Below are 7,592 nucleotides of genomic sequence, written 5' to 3'. Positions count from 1 at the left end.
ATTTGGTCTTATTCAAGTATTGTTCTTTCCACCTGTAATTGACGCAATTTGTTTTTAAAACAGGTAAAATAGGAATGCATTTGTTTTTATTATTTGACTCAATCTATTAATTAGCTTTCATGGACAATAAGCAATATCAATATTTGATAGTACAAAATAAATTTGGCTTTTGAATGTTGACATCTTATTGACCATGTGAAGTTTGTTCATGCATTTAATCATTTACTCATTCATGTTGCTTTTTTTTGTTAGGGTCTGTGGGTGTCTGTCAAAGGCGAACGGATTAGAGATACAGGCAGGACACTCTGCGGTATAAAGAACAATTTATATTTATTAGGGTTAGTTAAGTTGGAGAACTCCAGCCCAGAGGAATCCACTGTGGGGACAGAGGGGAGTCAGGCGGTGAATGACACTTTGTCTTTGAGTGGAACTGGACCGGAATTGAATTGAATCAAAAAATAACTGGCTTACTTGTTGTTGTCGTTCCTGGAGTGTGAGGGCTAGGAGACAGGACCAGGATCCAATAATCCACAGTGTGACCTGGTGAGTATATTTACAGTGCAACCCAAAGATCGAGGCGTTGGTGAGGGAACCCAGGGAGGGAGGAGAAGGTGAGGGCTCAGGAGTAGAAATACCAGGAACCAGGTGAGGCTCAGGAGGCGAGACGTAGTGCAGGAACAGCTGCTGCTGCAGTGACGGGTCCAATGGGGAGCTTGAAGTCTGCCAGCCGCCAGACCACTTGAGCATAAACACTATGAGCACAAGAGAGAATACTGAGACCTGGATACATAAATGACACAGAGTCGCAGTGAGCCAGGTAAAGTCAAACCTAAGTAATTCTTTGTTCCGGCGCTGGTCTGGAGTGAGGCTCCACCTTAAATAGCTCCCCCTCAAGGTCCCGGTAATAGGCAGCAGCTGTGGAAAAAGTAATTAGGGAGAGCAAGACAACAGGGAAGGGAGAGGTAGAGGAACCAACCTCTACATTTTTTAGGGTTGTGGGAGATCAAACCCTATCCAGGCTCATTTGTGGGAGACAGAGGACACCTTTGCCAGGTCATCAGTCCATCACAGAGCCAACACAGGGGCTCTGTGATGGCTCTCCCAGCTGTGGTCAATTTAGCTAATATTTTAGTGGATATTTTAGGACTTTAGGAGGAAACCATAAAACATGGGAGAATGTAATTAAATATTTTTCAATGGTGTTTATTTTTTCCAATCATTATGATTTTACCTCACCATAAAAAAAATCGGAAAACTGTTTGTGTGCTGCTGAAAGAGCCTATAGCTTAAACATGATTGATAAAGTTTCCTTGTGAATGCAGCATAGCCCCACCGTGGCAGTTATGGAAATAAGTGGAAAGGAAAACACAAATGTAAATTAGTGAAAGCAGTAAGTGTAGCTTTAGATAAACCCCTGACTGGCTGCAGAGGCAAGTGTCTCCGTGCACAGAATGCTGAGCAAAGCTAACCCCTTGTAAACAAAGCTTCTGCTATTTAGTTTCAGTTGGCTTAATTAGATTGAATGAGGGGAGCCTTGTGCAAAGAAGACATTTTTTTTTGCCGGTGGAGGGAGAGAGGACTTGGCTGTGGTTGATGGAAAGCTGGACTGAGCGATAAAGTTACTAGCGGATGGCGTGAACCAATTGGACAATGACAAACAAAGCCTCCAGCCAAAGGCACAGCCATAATGAATTTAGGGGAGCAACATACATGTTAATATCCACTCAAATCAAATTATTACGTTAGACTCTGCATTTCAAGGGGTGTGTTTGTGTGTAGGGGTTAAAGGCAGAGAAAATATGCTTTTAACGTGTCTGTGGAGAAGGATTTGTGTGTTTCTTCTTGTGAAAAAAAAAAAATTTTGCACTTGAGTCCAGCTGAAGAAACTTACAATAATTATTACAGCTCCAGGAGCAGAATGTTATTTGGAATAAATATTTAATGCCAGTACAATGGAAATTAGTTTATCAAATGAAAGCAACCTACTACAGTGAAGTTTATAGGCACAGAACAAAAAACAGAAGAAAACAAACCTCAGAAATCTAAATTCAATAAAAAATAATTTAAGTTGTTGTGCTAACAATAACTTTGAATGGAAGGTTATTTTTATTCTGTGCCGTGAAAGATGAGATGAAATAAAATAAAACACAGTGCTCCAAAATATGCATTACCAAAATACTGTTTTTAAAATACTTTTTTTTTTATCATTGACAGTCTTCATCAAAAGCATGAATTTAGTTCATGCAGCTCCAAGTTTGGTATAATTGATGAGTGATATTTTCTGTGACTGCTGAGCTGAAGTAAAAGCAGTTAGGAGCTAGTCATAAATACTGTGAGTACAAAACAGAGATAATGATGATTTCCATCATGTAGTTTGGAAGAAGTACAGGTATTATTTGTTTATAAAACCCGTTTCCGCATAAACTTTGTTTATGAAGCTCCATCTTTGTCAAACATTTAAAATGCCCTAAGGTACATTATTGCACTGATATCCTCACATGTCCAAAACACATGGACACTAGCATCCATGGACAAATAGCCCTGATTTCTTCTAGCAACCTTTTCTGAAAACAAAAACGTTAACAATGATTGCTTGAGTTTTGTTTTGTTTTTTTCCAGCATTACACTAAAGTCATGAACAAAAAAGTGAAGCACTCAGATTGATATAACTGTTTATGTTGAAAGGTCAAATGGTTGTATTGCAGCGTGTCAGTATGGTCAGTAGAGTATACGCATGTCAGTACCATGCGGCTATCCCTCGAGCCTGGATACAAGCACCGGTGCAGAATGAAGTCTGGCAGTCACTGTATCCTTTACTGTAGCAAATTGGCCCGCAACTGCCCTGGAGATCCATTAGATTGACACTGGACTGGAGTTGATGTCTGAGCTGATCCCACATGTTTCATTGGGGAAAGATTAGGGGACATGGATGGCCATGGGAGGGCATCAGCATTATGGTAATGCAGAATTGAGTTCCTGGTCATAGCACCACTCCAAATACAGCCATTTCTGCTCTGGTGTCAATGGCAGCCTACACATGAACAGTTTGACTTGTGCTTATTGTAGAAACTGTGGGGGATGACCCAAGGCCCTGTATAGGATCTAATATCTGTCTCTGGATGGTAGGCACAGATGTCATTGGATTTTGTAATTCTTGTCGCACAATACATTGATATTTCCTTGACGGGGTCTGTCTTGAGTGACCAGAACCTTTACAACATGTGTGGACACCCTCCTATACCCATTAGTTACAACATCAGGCCACTGTAGGATATATGCCATTTACAACAGGCAACTGCTCTATTTAATCTCACAACCCCATGCAAACCCAAACTACAACCTCTTATCAAACACTGTCAGGTGCTGGTAATGCTGTCAAATGCATTACCAGCATGCATCTACAAGGCATCAGATGCTCAATGAATGCTTCAACAACTGCCTGATAACACCATTGCTCCACTGGGGATGTCACTGCTTATAACCTCTAGTGTCTGTTCTACCACCATTTAGCAAATCAGATCATTTGCATATCCATCACTGGTCTGCCTGTGAACTGACTTAAGTTCAAACAGAAAAATTCGGCCTAGGTGCTTAACTTTTTTTTGTCAGCACGTTTATTGTACCTTCAAAACATGATCGACCTGTCGAGGCACATGATTAAGACATCCATCAACTCCATTTGCACTCATAGACATGACATATTGAGGGCGAGTGGTCCTGTAAACAGAGACAATGTGATAATCACCAATGTTAGGGCAAAAATGGGGACTGAACCCCAATCAGGTATGTGCCACTCTGAATCTTGTCAATCATAGAACACTGGAAAATAAATGTAAAGTTCATTCTCAGCCGTGAAACAAAATCTAAAACGTGTTCATTTATATGTGAAATCCAATGATTGACCACTTAATGTTTTATGTCAACAAATATAATTATCCAAATATAGTGGAAATGCATTTTACACTGAACAATGGCTGCTTTAATAAGCCTCTACTCTGCATTTTCTCCTCGTTAGTTAGATGCACAAACAAGAATAACAGAGTTTACACTGTGTGTTCAGACATCAACAAGTCTCCCATATTGACTTTGTGTCACTACTGCTTGGCCTTTTGTTTTGGTGGGGATGGCCTGTCAGTGTGATGGCCGCAGAACAACGAAAGATTTCTCAAAGGAAAGACGGCAAGGGAAAGGTCATGGTGAATAAAAGGCTTTTAACTCAAGTACCTTGTGTCATGCGCTCTGGGAATATCAAAGTCATCCCATTACTAGTGAGGTCAGACCAGGCCATCTTCCTTGTTTGCCCACTCCTCTCTTCTTTATATGTGATGCCTAAATGCCCAAACTTGAGTAGCTTTAATAAAATATTAAAAACTGCTTCACTCAATTTTATCACTTTTTTTCTCAGTACATATGGTCATGTGTATTTGTGTAAAGCTAATATGCAGCTCTGTTCAGTGCAAAACGCTTTTTGATTCTCTAATAAAACAAAGATGCTATATGAGCTTTTCAATTTATTTACAACCAATTCAAAAATCATAACTTTCATCAAGGTTTAAACAAACTCTAAAATACTATTTTGCAATGCACTTTTTTTTTTAGCCAGTGTATTGATCTCAGTACATCATACTCTTTGCTTTACCATGTGCCTGGAGCGTTTGTCTTACTATGCCACTGAAGATAGATAGCAAAGCTTTAAGTTGATGTCAGCAGTGTTGTCAGCTTGGCCAAATATCTAAGCCTTTATTTTGGAATCTCTGGCAGCCAAGTGGATGGCTTGCGAGTCCATTAAGTGTGAGGTGGAATCACGTTTTCCACAACACTGCCCCGAGCATCCATCATGTCACACTTCCACAACTGTTCCGCTCCTGACTGCTGACACACTGTGGTTCAAACATAAGGTTTTAGACCCACATTCAACCAAAATGCAACAAAGTCAAACGAGATTTATGTAGGGTATAATTATTTGACATATGTCAACTGTTTTAGTGACAGAGTTTATGCATATTTGAGTTGCTTTGTTAATTAAAGACAATGTCCTGCAGATCTGTTGTTGTAGAAGGGCCCTTTTTACATGTTGATTATAATGTTGTTAATCCTAATTCATGTTCATAGCAAAACCATTGCAATGACAATATAATACATTATTATATTGTCATTTTATTCTTTTATTTATTTAAAACACAGGCCACAGTTATCAGTTATTTGATATTGTGCGTTGAGGACTACAATCATCTATGTTTAAAGTGGCTAAGACATTTCCCTATTCTTTGTAAAGCAGAAACCAGAAAGAATGCTTTTCAGTTTGCAGGTGGCTGGATCGGCAAAATTTGGACCAGGAGTTGAGACAAGCAAAAGAGAACACAAAGAAACCAAAGCCATGAGTAATGCAAGACCAGAAACAAAGGAAAAAGCAAATCAAAATCCCTAGTCTATAACAAATAGTGCTCATTACATTACAACACAATGCTCTTCTGAGGTGTATTCTGGCATTCACATGGATGTTTCTTTAACTCTTTTTATCTATCTGGATATTTTTGTAGAGAAGAGGCTTTAGTGTTTCCTTTTTTTACTCTATAACTAAACAAAGGACTCAAAATTAGATCAAACATAAAATGGTTTGCATGGTTATGTCTTGCAATTTGGATCTCACTCAGCACCAGTATGAGTTATTTTTCCCAGTTATCTTTGTAGCGGTAATAAGACATCAAGCATTCAAATAGACAGTGTTTTTGAAAATAAGCCTGTTTTCATCCCATTGATAGACATTGTGACTTCAGGCAAGGTCTCTCTGTAGTACTGTGGCATTGAACTAACTACAACATTAATTGTTATTCAAACCCAATCACACTTTAGTTTAATTTCCAATTTTCCAGCCATCTATAAGACCTGTACTACAAAAGGGATTAGTGGATTGTTGAGGTAACTTCAGGTTCAGTTTGGGATTTTAGGCATCACAAAGCCTTTTCACTTCTTGCTCAAGCTATAGTACGTTAACTGTTAAGCCCCTGTCACACTGCTTCTTATATTGTTATGTATGTTGGAATACCCAGAAACGCCTATTACATAGGTCCAAAAGTAAATAAATAAAGCACATTTTTTTGAAAAATGTAACACATGTTCTGTGATATTTATGATGTTCTGATAATGGTTACTATGCATTTCTGTTAGGTGTAATGTGTATGCTATTAGAGTATACTACAACCTAAGAATCACTTCTGCTATGAAGCCTTAGTGTAATGTTATTTGTTGTTGGTGTGGTGCTTTGCTCTTACCTGTGACTTTGTTGCTCCTCGTGTTGCATTCACAGATGGATACAAAGGAGAGGCAACACAGTGAGCATTGTGTTAGATTGTGTAATGTTATTGCGGGGTCATTGCAATTTTTATTTTTTTATCTGTATATGTATGTATGTATGTGAGGTATCTATGACTTTCAACGTTTCCACATTTGTGCCATATAGTTTATGAACATGACCGATAACTTTGTGGCAACCTGGCACTGCTGGAGATCATTCTGTGTGTGCTATAGTTTCAAATACAAAAAATGGGCAATGTTGCAACAATCTTTTGGGTGAGCAACTTCTCTCAATATGATATAGAAACACAGGGCAGATACACAAAAGTGTGACAGGGGTATTAGGTTCTGAAATGAAATCAGCATGTGCCGAGGTAACTCCTCTCAACCAACTGTTCTTAGAAGATGAAAAACAAATTTTTAAAACGTTTTTGGTGAATGGATGGAGCGAGTCTCTCCTAACTACTTTTTAAGTTACCATTACATCTGACTTTAACTGAAATATCTCTTTATGAGAGAAATACCAACAGAAACTATACTTAGTAATTCTAAACAGTTTCTTGTAACATTAAAAATAAGGGAACTTTCTTTAATAACAAAAAACTCAACTATAAAAGATTTTCTGTTGAGTCAAGACAAAGAGTGCACACCGTATAATACTCAATAAACTACCTCATATTGAGAAAGTATCATTTTTATTCTAGCCAAAGCAACATTATGTTTTAAAGACAGATCAAAATGATAGGTCAACTAAAGAACTTTAGGTACCTTTAATAAAATGCAACATTTTCTGGATTACAAAATTTGAACTTGCAGTGAGACCATTCACTGGACTGAAGTTACCATTGTGACTTGTATAGTGAAAAGAGCATTAAAAATAGAAAATACTGAAAATGATGGGACATTAATAAAATGCACTGGCAAAAAAAAAAAAATCAGATTTACCTGTAAAATTAATAATTTACACATTTGCTGTCTTTTTTTGTTGTTGTTTTACCCTTTTTGGCAACTTTCCTTCCTGATTTACGATTGCAACTGGTTCTCTGATATCTATTCTATTCATTTCACATGAAATCATATCCAGAGCCAGAAAACCTGGGCTGACATTCTGACTTGATAACCAGCCAATAAGCCCACTAAGCACCATCTACAGGTGCTGGTCATAAAATTAGAATATCATGAAAAAGTAGATTGATTTCAGTAATTCCATTTAAAAAGTGAAACTTGTATATTATATTCATACATTACATACAAACTCATATATTTCAAATGTTTATTTCGTTTAATTTTGATGATTA

The 7,592-nt window shown here is 37.8% G+C and overlaps 1 long non-coding RNA gene across 1 annotated transcript; it reads right to left on the bottom strand.

Annotated features, from left to right (window-relative positions):
- Positions 1-243: 243 nt before the first annotated feature.
- Positions 244-915, bottom strand: LOC119617642. Its single transcript, XR_005233981.1, has 3 exons — positions 830-915; positions 472-752; positions 244-305 (listed from the first exon to the last, which is right to left on the bottom strand). It is a non-coding gene; the product is annotated as an uncharacterized LOC119617642 (long non-coding RNA).
- Between the last annotated feature and the right edge of the window lie 6,677 nt (positions 916-7,592).

Source organism: Kryptolebias marmoratus, linkage group LG14, assembly GCF_001649575.2.
Source record: "Kryptolebias marmoratus isolate JLee-2015 linkage group LG14, ASM164957v2, whole genome shotgun sequence".
Taxonomy (NCBI): Eukaryota; Metazoa; Chordata; class Actinopteri; order Cyprinodontiformes; family Rivulidae; genus Kryptolebias; species Kryptolebias marmoratus.
The sequence above is the reverse complement of the archived record's forward strand: the minus strand, read 5'-3'. Positions and strand labels throughout refer to the sequence as shown.